The 15,623-nt window shown below is 49.8% G+C and overlaps 1 long non-coding RNA gene across 1 annotated transcript; it reads left to right on the top strand.

Moving 5' to 3' along the window:
- The first annotated feature begins 5,668 nt into the window (after window positions 1–5,668).
- Window positions 5,669–10,661, top strand: LOC123652098. Its single transcript, XR_006741197.1, has 2 exons — window positions 5,669–6,254; window positions 10,577–10,661. It is a non-coding gene; the product is annotated as an uncharacterized LOC123652098 (long non-coding RNA).
- Window positions 10,662–15,623: the final 4,962 nt, after the last annotated feature.

Below are 15,623 nucleotides of genomic sequence, written 5' to 3'. Positions count from 1 at the left end.
AATGAATGTGATGGGAAATAGATCTATGCAGGATATGTAACAAAAGATGGATGTCAGTATAAGAATTAATAAAAACCAAGAAGAAAAGTCAACTCGATAGAAAATAGACAAAGGTTATGACAAAATAGTTCACAAAAAAAGAAATGAATTACCAATAAGCATTCAAAAGAAAATGTTCAGCCTTGTGTGTAAATCAGTGCATTAAATTGGGAGGAAGGGGGGCAGCCAGTTGTGGAATCGTCTCCTATTTACATTTAAAATATTTTTGGCTCTAACCTATTTGGCTCAGTGGATAGAGCATTGGCCTACAGACTGAAAGATCCCAGGTTCAATTCCAGTCAAGGGCATGTACCTTGGTTGCGGGCACATCCCCAGTAGAAGGTGTGCAGGAGGCAGCTAATCATTCTCTCTCATTTATGTTTCTAACTATCCCTCTCCCTTTCTCTCTGTTAAAAAAAAAAAAATCAATAAAATATATTTTTTAAATAAAATATTTTGTGTAAATAAATATATTTGTAAATATATAGAAAATTAACTTCATAGAAAACTGTTCCCAATAGTTACTTCTGGGGAAGGGAGTAATGGTGGGACTTTTATGCTTGACTCCTATAAAATACGTATCTTTTATTTATGTATTTTTTAATTAAAAATATAAAAACTTAGCTAAGCTGGTTTGGCTCAGTGGATAGAGCATCCGCCTGAAGGGTCCCAGGTTCAATTTCCAGTCAAGGGCACATGCCCAAATTTCAGGCTGGATCCCCAGTGGGTGGCATGCAGGAGGCAACCCATCAATGATTCTCATCGTTGATATTTCTATCGTTCCCTCTCCCTCCCGTCCTTTCTGAATTTAAATTATATATATAAATTAAAAACTTAAAATAATAAGTCCATTGAGGAGAGGTTAAAAAAAAAAAAAAAGGTTGATAGTGTTGCTAATGCCCGGCTATAATAGACGATTGTTTTAGAAGAGGCTCTGGGCCAAGTTTCTTACAGCCCTGGATTTCTGGGCTTGGTGCTCAAATGGACGTCCCGCTGCCAGAGGGCACACGTGGGAAGTGTGCTTGCAGCAGCTGGGATAGCTGATTCAGTCCAGCCCTTCCTTCATCCAACAGCGTCTGAGAGCCATTCTGTGTACAAGGCTGCGCTGTGGGGCTGTGCTAAGTCCAGAGGAAAGGAATGTGGCAGCAGGAGATACATGTTGTAACAGAGTCTGAAGCCACGTGTGGGAGCAAGAAGGAGGAAGCAGTTCTGAGAGGGCAATTGGGAAAGGCGAGGAGGGAGTAGTGTCTGGGCTGAGAGAGGACGGGTTTTTGATGAGTGGAGATGAATGAGGAGGGCATTCCACATTGAAGGAACAATATAAGCAAAACTCACAGAAGTGAAAAAGGCCAAGATGAGGATTTCAAGCAATGGATGTGAGCCTTGGATGGCTAGTAGGCTGCCCTGGGAGAAAGTGTGAATCATAACAAAGTTCAAGTGGTAGGGGAGGTTTTAAGAAACCTTGACTGCTATGTAAAGGTTTGCTCTATGGTTGCAAGAGAAGCCATTAAAGTTGTTGGGAGGTGCAATGACCCAGCCTTGTGTTTAAAGGTAATTATAATATTTACTAAAGGAACCTGTCACCTTTTTCATGTCATTAAGTCAATTGGCTGGTTGAGAAATGCTGTCCAAGGTATTTGATCTTTTGCCTTTTGATCCTATAATGGAGGGGAGTTGAAAATTTTATTTGGTATCTAGGAAGCTCAGAGTTCAATGCTTGTTACAAAAACAATCCCTGTCACCTTTGGCATTAAAATTCTTAAATTCAACCCCCCTCCACCATCCTCAGTGTGACTAGTGGATTGAGCGTCACCCCATGCAACAAGCGATCACCTGTTGGATTCCCCATCATGCTCAGTTGCGGTCTCAGGCTCAACCCCCCAGGGGGAAGGTGTGCAGGAGGCAGCTGATCAATGTTTCTCTTGATGTTTCTATCTCTCCTCTCAAAAAAAAAAAAAAAAAAGATTTAAAAGATTTTTAATTCTTAAATGCTAGAGCAAAAAGACTTGACAAAATTTATTCAGGTTTCTGCTTTAATGCTTAAATTGTCCAAAGGAATATTCTTTTAGAAGACTTCATTTCAACAGTTTCTGAGACTCCTATTAAATATACAGCAAACCATGATGGAAATAAATGATAACCACTATACCTTAAAGAGAAGATTCTGAGGATTAAGTAATTATACGGTGTCTTGCCTGCCAACTGATGCAGAGTAAGCACTTCACAAATAGTCTCCATTATGTATTAATATTATTTTTTAAAGATGTTCTTACTGATTTGAGGGATAAAGAGATGGAAACATAGATGAGAGAGAAACATTGATCGGCTGCCTCCTGCACCCCGTCCGCATTGGGGATTGAGCTCCCAACCCAGGCATGTGCCCTGACTGGGAATCAAACCAGTTACCTCTTGGTTTATGAGTCGACACTCAACCACTGAGCAACACTGGCAGGGCTATTAATATTAATAATAGACTGATAATTCCTTGAAGACAGGTATTTTTCTCACTCATCTTAATCTCTTTAGAATATAATATGTTTCCCATTCTTACCTGAGGAAAAGGGCCCAGTAGCCAGAATTTGAGCTGTCCCTGGCCAGCCCTGGTTCATGAGTTGGTTTGGGAAACCAAAAAAATCAGTATAGGTCAACTACACCCTGACAATAGAAACAACAGAAGAGAACATCACAGCCATTGAGAACAAACTTGCAAATGGACTCCCATACGATGGGCTAATGATAGATTTTATGGAGCTTTCTTACCCACAAGACATTGTTGTGTTCATGGCTATGTCCTTAGTGCCTGGAATGGTGCCTGGCACTTCAAAGGTGCTTGTTAAAAAGTGGAATTTTAAAATGTTGTGCATTAAATACTTACTCAGTGCCAGACACAGTGCCACTTGTTCCCTTCTAACTCCTACATCTCCTCCGAAGAGGAGGTGGCCTAGATCCATGTTGCAGATGGAAACAGAAGCTCAGATAGGTGCTTGGATCTCATCCTGCGGGTAAGCCATTCCACTCGTAAATGGCAAAGCCGGCTTTCGCGTTCAGCTGAGTTTGCCATAAGGCCCATGCTATTTCTACCATCCCATTGGGCTGGACAAGGAATCAGATTTGTGGATTTCAGACTCTCTGACCTTGAGAATGCAGATCACTTTTTCTGGGCCTCCGTGTAAAGTCAGTCACTTTAGTTCTTTTCCAGCTAAAACGATATTCTCAGTACGGTGCTTGATGGATGCCCTGCTCACAATCGTCATAGAAGCATAAGCTGTAATCCCTGAGCTGATGGAGCATCAGGACAGGACAAAATGGGAGTACGGAGCTGAGGTCTAGGAATGACCAAAAATGGGAGATATATACATACATACGTACATACATACATACATATATATCAATGAATCTTTTTCTTAGCTAATTAAGCTTAAAGAGTATGTGTAACTCATGAGTGTGAAAAGTTGACTCCACAAGTGTTATCGTTCAGTGGGGGCAGCTGCCTGCCCTAGTGGCCCTTGTTAGCCTCCTTTTAATAGAGACCCTGATCACACACAGTTTTAAGCAGTGGGGTAAGCTTCTCTTCTCTTACTCATTTCCAACAGGTGTCTTCCCAAACATATGACACACTTCCTGCTGAAAGTAATGTAATCGTCATGACCCAGTGGTCAGCCTGGAGAAGCTGACTCAGATGATTGGAGTGTGATACTCCTTGCCCCTGCATTAAAACGCCCTAGTCTACTGTGCTTTTTGTTCTTTTAAAAAAATGGCAGCTTTCACACACCATACAATTCGCCCATTTAAAATGTTCTACTCAGTGGTTTTTCGTATATTCACAGAGCTGTGCACCCAGCATCGCTGATTCCAGAACATTTCCATCAGACCAAAAAGGAACTCTGCACCCCTCAGCTGCCACCCTGCTGCTCTCCTATCCCTCCCAGCCCTAAGGAACCACTAAGCTTTCTGTGGACGTGCCTATTCTGGACATTCATATGGATGGAGTCATGCAATATGTGATCCTTTGTGCCTGGCTTCTTTTAGTTAGGGTGTTTTCAAGCTTCATTCACGTGGTAGCATGTTTTCAGTACTTCATTCCTTTTTGTTGCCGAATAAGATGGCATTGTAGCCGAACCGGTTTGGCTCAATGGATAGAGCGTCGGTCTGCAGACTGAAAGGCCCCAGGTTCGATTCCAATCAAGGGCATGTACATTGGTTGCGGGCACATCCCCAGTAGGGGGTGTGCAAGAGGCAGCTGGTCGATGTTTCTCTCTCATCGACATTTCTAGCTATCTCTCTCCTTTCCTCTCTGTGGAAAATCAATTAAAAAAGAAAAAAAAGATGGCATTGTATGGATATACCACATTTTTATCCTTCATCAGGTGGTGGATATTTGGTGGTTGGTTGGTTTCACTTTTTTGGCTATTTGGAATAATGCTACTGTGAACATTCATGTGCAAGTTTTTGAATGAACATGTTCCATTTCTCGTGGGCGTATATCTAGGCGTGGCATTGCTGGGTCACATAGTGACTAGGTGTAGCCCTTTGAGAAACGATCGGACTGTTTCCCCAGTGGCTGAGCCTTTTCCATCCCCACCAGCGGCCTCCACACCCTCGGGTGCCTCATTCTCTGACTCTGTCCCCGCCCTGAGGGTGTGAAAGGATACCTCATTGTGGTTTTGACTTGCATTTCCTTGGTGACTGTGTGTTTTTATTTCTAATATCTCTTTTCACCAGCTTCCCTGTCTTTCTCCTCCCAAGCCAGGCTGTGGCTGTCACGATTCATTATTGCCAATGTGGTTGCCTTCCAACTCCCTTCTAAACACTGCTTTTCATCTGCTAGGGGCCAGGGTTCCACTTAGCCCTGTTTGTCAGGATGATGTCAACGTGAGGTTAAATAGGCTCTGGATGAGGCCCTGCCAGGAAGGAAGGCGTGGCCTGCGCTCGGTGACCGCTGATCCAGCAGCTTTGCAAAGATTCTGCTTAAAACCACGACTTCATGAAAAAGAAGGAAAGCAGAAATGGAGGGAGGGAGGGAGTGAGAAAGACAAAAAGAAGCAGGAAGGGAAAGAGGGAAGGAAGGGCGAGGGAAGCGTGGCTCTCTACTAGTGGGCTGGGTTGGCCCGAGTCTTAATGTCCTACCTCTCCTCACTCCACGCCTGGTGCCACCACCCTCCTCCACCCCTTGGCATCTGCCGTACCTTCTCACAGCGACCCCTCCCCCAGCCCCACTGCCTGGCAAGCTCTTATTCATTCTTTTATTTAACTCTTTACCAAGGAATTTTCAACCATAGGCAAAAAGTGAATAGTATAATAATAAACCCCAACCAACAATTATCAACATGTGGTCAATCTCTCTTCATCCGTACCTGCCCTCCAGTCCCTACTCCCCTCAAACTGGGTCCTTTTAAAGCAAATACAAGAGAGCATCCTTTATTTGTCCACTTTTATTCTTTTACTTATTTATTTTTGGTCAGATGTTCTTTTTATGAAGGTGAAATTCGTGTAATATAAAAATTAATAATTTTAGCCTAGCTGGCTGGGCTCAGTGGATAGAACGTTGCTCAATTAACAAATTGGTGTGGCTGTTCTTTGGAAGCTCTGCTGCCTTATATAAACATATGCTAAGGCTATAACAAAAATGTTGCCATTTCCATGCTTGCTATCACCTTCATACTTCTGCACATGAAGTTCCCAGTGTCCCTCTGTCCACTTCGGATTTCTATTCTTCCTTCAGACACCGTCTTCTCAGAGGTCTTCCCCGACCCACCTTTCTCCCCTCACCATTTCCCCAAACAGCGCAGTGAAGCTGCTGCTCAGCTGTGCTGGGTCTTTGCAGCAATGACAGGGTGAGCAGGTGGTGCAGCCCTGCGGACGGAGGAGAGCTCGGGGCGGGCAAGGCCCCTCTCCTCGGGGACCCCGCAGTCTCAATAGATAGGCAATGGCAGGGGCTGCGGGGCACCTATCCCACAGGGGCGCCTCCAGATGCTTCCAGCTCTGGAGAGGGAGATGCCAGGTATGAAACAATCAGTGATTGAGATAGAAATCTCCCGGTTTATGGGGCAAGTACTCAGAGGAACTTGAGTCTGGAGTGCGGCCAGCGTTCCAAGCGTTCCCCACACTTCAGACCCGGCTCTCTGGTGCCACCTGTTGGAGAAATTGTTTTACTGATGGGCACCTTCCCTGCCCCCAAAGAATTTGGGAACAAACACGCTTATACATGTTTTAAAGTTGACATCTACAATATAAAAGTTTAAATCGTTGCAAAGGATGTACTGCCCAGGGTATTTTAAATATTGACATTGTAAGGTTAAACTGTTTCATCACTGTATACAGCCAGTGACTCTAAGGATATTGATTTATATCCACTGTCACCCATATGGGAAGTACATGGCCAAGCTCGTCCATATTAATGAGGTTTTACCTTATTTTTCTCTTTTGTGTTCAATTCTACTGTCCCCACAGTTTTAGCCTAATGTAGTATGTCCTTATGCCTGAAAGATTCTACCGATCACATCGCCCTACTTTTCTGTAGCAAAAACTAGAAATACAAACTGAAATTTTAAAAATTAAAATTTTTCTGTGACCATAGCCACTCAGTGTTTAAAAATGTTATCCTGTAAAGTTTTAATTACACATATTAGTATGCAGTTGACCAAAACAACATAAATATATTACAAATGTTGGTGTTTATTCAGCAAAATATTAGCATGTATTTTATGAGTTGACTGGGTTTCCCCCATTTTGTGTACCAATGGATAAAGCTTCTTTTTTTCAAGACAGTGCAGCTTCATCTCGTCCTAGTTCTTGTTCTTACAGGCAAAGCACTCAGAAGTCCTGTGACATAAATAACGGAAAAGAATGGAGGGGTATGGAGCCGTGTCATGCCAGAATTTCAGAATTTTAAATCAATAATATTGGTGACAGGTAAATGAGGGTTTATTATGCTAGGTCCTCTGCTTTTTGTTTGTTTCCATTTTACTGTACATAGTAATTATGATTAATCCCTACTAGGTGACAAGAAAATTAGACCCTCCTGTAATTGTGCTGCAAGTAAAAAGTGGGAACTATGTACTTGGCTGCCTAAGGGATTTATTTCCCAGTCTTGGGAGCCTTTCTTCTCTCCAGATCCAGCACCGGACTTCCAACCGGCCTTTTGTCAGCCTCAGGCAGGTCCGGACGTCTGCTTTTCTCTCCCAAAGCCTGAAGCTTTCTCTGGGAGTGGATCCCTTTGAAGACTGTGGTGGGTGACCCACTTCCCAAAGGCCCCGGGAAATGGGTCAGGCCGAGAAGGAGAGGAAGATTCTATCTCGGAATACAAGTGCCTTCTCTCTCCCCTCCAGCCTCCGCCGTGCACCCTGCCCAGAACCTGGCTCCTCTCCGCGGAGAGAACAAGAGGCCCCCCCTCCCACCGCCCGGGGTATGTGGCTAAGAAGGGTGAGGCTGGAACTATTTCCATCCATCTTCTGTGAGATACTTCAGTCCAGGAAAACTTAATTATAAGTTAATTAATTTCTTTCTTTCTTTCTTTTTTCTTAAGGAGCTTGGGGAGATACACGAAGAGGGGTTAACAGAAACACAGCCTGGATTTCTGAGAATGTGTTTTTGTCTTGTTTTTATTTGACTAGAGAGAGAAGAAAGGAGAGAGAAACGTGGATCTGTAGGCACCCCAACAGGGGGTTGAACCCACACCCTAGGTATGTACCCTGACCTGGAATCAAACCTGCAACCTTTTGGGGTCCGGGAGGGCGCATCAACCAACTGAATCGCCAGTCCAGGGTGCGAATTAATTTCAATTAAAACAAAAGCAAGCAATTAAATGTGATAGTGGAGAGGGATGGGCGGAGCAGAGCTAGGGGCAACTGGCAATATTTGCATACGGTTTTGCGGATTAAGTAATGGTATTACATCATAATTAAATCACCTGATTTTAAAAACTCTGCTGTGGTTGTGTAATGGATTGTCCTTGTTCTTGGGAAATACACACGGAATGGTTTAGGGGTCAAAGTGCATCCGATCTGCAACTTTCTCTTTGATGCTTGGACGGGACTTGAACATGCAGAAAGGGAGGTCAAAATGCTAAAACTTGGTGAATTAGGTTAAGAAGAGTGTCCGAGCGTTCTCCGTACTGTTCTCACAGCTTAGTAATGGAAATTATTTCAAAACGAACTCTGACACGACAAGCCTGGTCTCTGTCGCCACCTTGTGGCTATTGCGGGAGCGCACCCTGTGGCCGGAGACCTTAAACTCCCCACCTCAGGCGGCGGGCGGCTCCTGGCTTCGCTCTGACGCTAGGAGCCACTGCGGGTGCATCTCTTGAGCAACCAAAGTGAAGGCACCTTAATCTAGGTTTGAGAGAAGTCAAATTTCAGCTGGTTGCAGGCGCTCAAACCCGGCCCTCCCCTAGAGTCTGGGCTCCCAACAGGACCTCTCTTGCTCTCTCTCCTCTCTCTCTCTCTCTCTTCTCCTCTCTCCTCCTCTTCTCTCTCTCTCTCTCTTCTCTCCTCTCTCTCTCTCTCTCTCTCTCTGTCTCTCTCTCTCTCTCTCTCTCTCTCTCTCTCTCTCTCCCACCCCCCCACCTCCATGCGCCACACTCACAGGCTCACTCTCCCATCTCCCCGCCTTGCCCACGCAGTTCCCAAGCCCCAGCTCCCCGCCCCCACCCCCACCCCCCGCCCCGGGCCTGCGATGCCCCTGGACTCCCTGAGCCCCGCACTGCTCAGTCGCTGACTTCCTGCTGTGCACCCGCTCCTGGCGGGATGGGGGCTCCGAGACCTGTCCGGTCTCCCCGATGTCCAGCGCCTGGGGGAGGGGGCTCTGGGGGAGGGGGCTCTGGGGGAGGGAGATCTGGGGGAGGGGGCTCTGGGGGAGGGGGATCTGGGGGAGGGGGCTCTGGGGGAGGGGGATCTGGGGGAGGGGGATCTGGGGGAGGGGGAATCTGGGGGAGGGGGATCTGGGGGAGGGGGAATCTGGGGGATCTGGCAGGGGGGCTCTGGGGGAGGGGGCTCTGGGGGAGGGGGCTCTGACAGGGGCGGGCTGTTTGTCCCGGTTCCTTTACTCCCCAGCTTGTCTCCTAGGCGGCCCTCCCCCAGGAGTGTCCCCTCCCAGGCATCTGTGGCTGCGGAGGGGCTGAAGGCTCCAAGGGGGAATGGGTGTGTTTTGGGGGTGCCCATGATGGGCCTTCTCTCCGGGGACAGCATGCACTGTCAGAGGTGCGATGCGGACGCCCAGCTGCAACATCCCAGGAGAGTGGCCAGTCCGGGTCCAGTGCCGGGACCTCGCCTTTCCAAGCGAGAGGGACAGCTCGGGCAGGAGATTCTGGGAGCAAAATCTACAGGCCCACCCCCCATCCCCACCCTCTATCCCCTCCCCCATGCAGCCCTCTCCCCTCCGGGCCCCACTGGCAGACCTGGCTCCAGCGGACCCCACCCCTGGGACAATGGCAGAGGCGGGGCTGGCGTGGACCTGGGAACAATAGTCACCCCCTTCCCCCCACCCCCAGCTTCCGGCCTTTCTCAGCCGCCAAAGGGCGCTGGAGTGGAGGGGACCCGAATCTGAGGCACACTCCCCCCCAGCTCTGCCCACAGCTGTCCCAGGGGCCAGCGTCCACTCCCACCCAGCTCTGTCCCCAGGCGGCCTGGCGAGGGGGATGGTTGCTTTTTAAAACTTTTTTTTTTTTAATTGAGGTAATATATTTACAAAAAGGGAAATGGACAAAGCTCGGTGTGAACTGTGATGAGTTTGTTTGCCTTTTCAGAGGCCCACACATCGATGTTAGGCCACACAGGTCTGTCACTCATCTCGCGCCAGAGCCTTCTAAACACGAGCGATCGAGCGATCGTGGCAGCGGCCGATGTGGCTGAGCCCCCAGTTAGAGCGCCCGTCCTGTGAGCTGCTGACTTTCCGGGTGAAAACGTAACCACCTTGAAGTCCTACAGGATTTGCCAACCCCATTTCATGAAATCTGGCAAGAGCTCGCAACACGATTCCCAGAGACCTAGATTTCTGTAGAACTTGGTTCTGACTTGACAGGATAAATAAGCTCAGACAATGCTTTGTATTAGTCCCCTTTTGTTCAAGTGGCGGTTCTTTTAGTAATCTCTGTTCCAGTTAGCTACTTCTGTTTGTATCTAAGGAGTCCACATCCAATGTTGGCTGCTGTGAGCATGGTCTTCTCCCTTTGCTTCAACTCAGAATTAAGACTTTTGATTCTTTTTTTTTTTTTTTCTTACGGAGAGGAAAGGAGAGATATATAATAGAAACATCGATGAGAGAGAGACATTGATCAACCACCTCCTGCATGCCCCCCACTGGGGATGTGCCCTCAACCAAGATACATGCCCTTGACCGGAATCATACCTGGGACCCTTGAGTCTGTAGGCCGACGCTCTATCCACTGAGCCACAGTGGTTTCGGCAAGACACTTGATTCTTGTTTTGGGTTTTGTTTTTTTGTGTTTTTATCTCCCCAGTCTCAGAAGTAGTTCCCACTGCAGACAGTCCGCATGCTATAATAGTGGTCCACAATCAGGCTCTAGCGTCTCCAGGCTAAGAAGCATTAAACTAAGAGGCATTCTCTCAAATGAGTCTAAATGCATTTTATTTTTAGACAACCTACAGGACATGTTTTTTTCTTAAGAACAATGCCTCCGCTCCAAATAAATCCGGGTCTAAATAAATGAAGAGCTCACGATACCACCACCAGCTCCACAGCCCAGTGTGGATGGGAGGCAGCAGCCAGTTATGACGACAGGTGATGGATCCAAATCGCCAAACTTGTTAACATTTTCCCACTTCTGAACCCCCCGTAAAGAAAGCCTCTCACCATATAGGGTGTCGCACCATCCTCACGGTAGCCCAGCAGAGCCCCAGGCCGTCCGGATTCACGTTTTCACAATACAGAACTGGTAGTTTTTGGAATTGGCAAGGAGGTGCTTGATCTGTTCTGCAGCCCCTGTCATAAAAGACTTTACTCTTTCTTTCTTTTTTAAAACATATTTTATTGATTATTTTTTTTTACAGAGAGGAAGGGAGAGGGATAGAGAGCCAGAAACACTGATCAGCTGCCTCTTGTACACCCCCTACTGGGGATGAGCCAGCAACCAAGGTACATGACCGGAATCGAACCCGGGACCCTTCTGTTCACAGGCAGACACTCTATCCACTGAGCCAAACCGGTTAGGGCAGCTTTACTCTTTCTGGCTTCTGCTCTTCCCATTTCCCTTTGATTGATGTCATGTCATCTTGGATGTGCTTCTTGTAGACTTCTTCAGGTTTACTGAAAATGATGGTTCCTGACATCCATATCCACTCCAGTGGTGGCTGTGTTTTCGGTACCTTGGCCCGCAGGGCCTTCAGCGGAGGCATTTCCACCCATCAGCGAGTCATCACTGTTCCCTCTGTCCTACTGACCATCTTCCCCTCCTCCGCCAGGCACCGCCTATCCGCGATCTCCCGGGTCTCGTAGATATTGAGAACTCCCCATCATGGCGGGTGAGGTGCTGGTAGATGGTCACGATGGGTGGCAGCTGGAAGGAAGCGGGCGGCACTGCCTTAGCAGGAGCTCGGAGCTCAGAGCGAGTGCCCTGCAGCCAGCTGTGTGCGTGTTGGGGGGGGGGGGTGGTCAGGGAGGAGGGAGAATAGTGGAAAAGCTATGATGAGTTTTTACACATTTGAACCCTGAGACCAATTCTCAGAACAAGGGAGAACATGCCCAGCTCCAAGAAGTTCCTGGTGCCCCTTCCTAGTCAATCCCTGACCCCAACCCCGGCCCCTGACAATCATTGACGGGATTTTTCTCTCCAGTATGAAGACTTTAGATTCTGACTTTGAGATCCATCCTCTTTTGGTTTTGTTGTTGTTGTTGTTGTTGTTGTTGTTGTTGTTAATCCTCACCTCCACTGATTTTTAGGGAGAGTGAGAGAGGGAAAGGCAAAGAGAAACATCCATGTGAGAGAAACACATCGACTGGTTGCCTCCTGCATGCACCAGGGTAGGGTCTGGGCCAGCGAGGAGCCTGCAACCAAGGTACCTGCCCTTGACTGGAATCGAACCGAGGACCCTTTGGTCTGCAGGCCAACACTCTGTCCACTGATCCAAACCAGTAGTCCATTTTTTATTACCCCATTGTATGACTGTGTACCTTTATTTATTTATCTATTCACTAGCTGTGGGACATTGGGTTGTTTCCAGTTTAGGGCAACTATTTTTTTTATATATTTTATTGATTTTTTTTTTTTTACATAGAGGAAGAGAGAGGGATAGAGAGTTAGAATCATCAATGAGAGAGTCATCAATTAGCTGCCTCTTGCACACCCCCTACTTGGGATGTGCCCGTAACCAAGGTACATGCCCTTGACCGGAATCGAACTTGGAACCTTTCAGTCCACAGGCTGTCGCTCTATCCACGGAGCCAAACCGGTTTTGGCTAGGGCAACTATTAATAGACCTACTGTAAACATCTGTGTACAGGTTTTTGTGTGGTTGTGTGTTTTCATTTTATTTCAATACCTAGGGGTGGGATTGCTAGGTTGCATAAGTCTACATTTGACTTTTAAAAGAAACCACCAAATGGTCTTCCAGAGTGGCTACACCATCACACACACACAAATACCCCCACCACCACCCTTGCCCAATAGTGTATGAGAGCTCCATGGCTCCACACCCTGGCCAGCACTTGTGTTGTGAGTCTTTTAAATTTTAGCTCCTGCAGTGGGTATGGTGTCATCTTAAGAGAGTATATTGACTAAACCAGTGAGCAAACACCCAGAGCATTCCCCACTTCCGGGAAGTGCCATCAGTGCCCCAGCCTTTCCCCGCCTTCCAGGCAGAACTTAGGTCCAGGTGGGGTCCTGGGCCAGAGCCAGGCCCTAGGTGGACAGATGTCTGCCCCATCATGCCTCAGGGGCATGCACCTTCCTATACCCCACACCTTCCCAGATGCTTCAGGGGAAGGAGCTGGTACTGAGTACCCAGGTCAAAAGTGATGGGACCGGGTTTCAACACGAGTCCTCCTATCTGCTCTGCTGGCGAGGGCCTTTTTGAAGGGGGATGTTTGAGCAGGGACCTGAGTGACGAGAAGGTGGCAGCCCTAGGGGAAGGCCTTCCCAGGCAGAGGCAACGCAAAGGCAACAGGGAGGAGGCGGGCGGTGCTGGAGCAGAGAGAAAGGGGAAGAGAAGAGGGCTGGTGAGGTCATGGGGTCAGGTGGTGCTTAGTCGGCTCCGGCTGCTGCCGTAACCGAGCACCACCGGTCTAACCACAGACGCTTCTTTCCTCACAGCCTGGAGTCCGGAAGTCCGAAATCAAGGTGTCAGCAGGCTTGGCTTCTCCTGAGGTCTCTCTCTGGTCTGGGGCTTAGCCACCTTCTCGCCGTGTCCTCACGTGGTCTTTCCCGTGTCGAGGGCGCGTCCACACGCCCTCATGTGACCCTGTCTCCAAATACTGTCCTATTCTGAGGGGCTGGGGTTAGGACTTCAGCATATATTTTTGGTGTGTGTGTGGGGGGGGACATAGAGTACCGATTCGCTCATAACAGATGGCTTTAGCTAACAGGGAGGAGGGGGCCTTCGTGAGCGCTGAGCTAGAAGAGAGGGGATACGGTTTGCATGTTAATAGGATCCTCAGATGCGGAAGCCCAGAACAGTCTGCAGGGAGGGGTGGGGGGAACGGTGAGGAGGGTATTGCCATAGGCTGGAAGCCCGTAGGTGGAAGCCCGTAGCCAGACCTGGGGGGTGGGGTTGAGGGGTGGGGTCGGCGGGGACAGGGATCAGACTCTGCTTATGTTTGCTGTGGGGAGGAGCAGCAGGTTTCCCAGCGGAGGAGAGCAGGGAGAACAGGAGGGGCCTGAGGGCGGGGCTGACGGAGGTGCCAGCTTCTCCCGCCTTCCAGCCTGATTCCTTATCTCCTAAGAGCCCATTGTGTGCCGCTTGCCCCTGTGGGTGAGGGAGGAGAGGCCCGGGGGCCAGAGTCCAGGCCACAAAGGGTGCTGACTCAGGGCTCTGGTCCGCTGGCCCTTCCTCCTCCTTCCTCCTTCCTCCTGGCCGCCCAGCCTGACCCCCTCTTGGACAAACATCTTGTGGCCGTTTCCGCCTCGCCTGCCCGGAGCCCCGGCCGGGCCTGAACAAACACTCGGGACCTGAGCTCCTGGCCTCCGCTCTGGGAAAATCCCGGCCGGGGGCTGCTCAGGCCAACCCCGGGGAGGGTGGGAAGGCCCGGGTCTGCATGGCCTGCCCCAGTGCCTGGGCTGCAGCCTCCCCATCCGTAAAATGGGCCTGATTCTCACCCCCTGAGAGGACTGCAGGGCACCTTGACGGGGGGACGCTCCCCACAAAGTTGTGAGAGGCCTGGGGAGCAGGTCTCCCAGGGACCCCTGTGCCAGACGGGGCCCGATTTTACCTTCCCTCCCGGGACCTCTCCCTTCTCGTTCCCATTCTGAAGTGGCCCGTGTGACGGCTCCTCCAGTCCCGTTCCTGTCCCCTCAGAGCCTCCTGGTGCTCCTGTCAGGAATCAGGAGCCAGGCCACGGGCGGGGCAGCAGTGGGCAGTCCTGACAGGGTGAACTGCGTGAAAACGGACTTTGAGGAGTGAGCGCCCTGTCCCTGGAGGCGTGAGCAGAGACAGCTGAATGTGGAGGAGGTGACCTCACCAACACTTCCTCATTGTCTCAGGAGCCCTGTGAAGTGGGCAAGCTGGCGGCTTCTGGGGTCAGAGAGACTCAGATACAGATCCCAGCTCTGCTGGGTGGCCAGGCTCTGCTGGGCGCTCAGCCTCCTGGGCTGCGTGGGGAGTGAGTGACCCTCTCAGGGAAGAGCCAGCCCCCTCGGCCGGCCGCGTGGAGGGGCGTGGAGGTGCCCGGTGCCCCCTCCGGGGCTGAGGGGGTTGGGTCTCCCGGCCCCCCCTCGCTGGGTTCCTCACAGGCCCACGATCCAAGCCCCCTCCTTGAGAACTTGGCCAGATAAAGCCTTTCCAGCTGGGGTTTGATTTTGTTTTTGTTTTCCAGGAAGGATCTGGGAGCAGAAACAATGAGATTTTTTTTTCCCCCCTTCCTTGCAGTTTCTCCTCGTCTGAGAGCTGCGGGGCTGGATTCCCACTTTGCTTTCCGGTGTTGGTGTTCCGAGGCGCTGCCAGGAGAGGATGAGTGTGGGCGGGGGAGGTCAGTGGGGGACCGGGGAGGAGGTGGAGGAGGGAGGGGGGAGTGGTCCAGGCAGGGCAAGCATTAGGAAGAGACCTGAGGTGCTCCTTTCTGCCTGCGGATCATTGTGCGTGCTGTCCCCCTCCCAACCCGACCGCCGGCCCCATCGGTAGCTCCAGTGCCTCCTTGAAGCAACACCTCCTCCAGGAAGCCCTCCCCGGTCTCCCCCACCAGGACTGAACCGGTGTCGGCAGCACCTTCCTGCTCTCATTCAGTTATAATCAACCTTCCACTGCGGGTTGGCTGTGTCGGTGGAGGGCCGTCTCCCCTGCATGAGACCCTGAGCTCAGCACGGGGCCCACAGATGGCCCTCCGCGGACGCCAGCTGAGCAGAGCATGGAAACGGGGGCCCAGCCCCTGCACCACGGTCCTCACGGATTGCTCAAGGGTCTTGATCTCGGGGAAGGGGG

The sequence above is a fragment of the Pipistrellus kuhlii genome, unplaced genomic scaffold (genome assembly GCF_014108245.1).
Source record: "Pipistrellus kuhlii isolate mPipKuh1 unplaced genomic scaffold, mPipKuh1.p scaffold_m20_p_11, whole genome shotgun sequence".
NCBI classification, from domain to species: domain Eukaryota; kingdom Metazoa; phylum Chordata; class Mammalia; order Chiroptera; family Vespertilionidae; genus Pipistrellus; species Pipistrellus kuhlii.
Note: the sequence above shows the minus strand (reverse complement) of the source record. Positions and strands in the feature narration are given on the sequence as shown.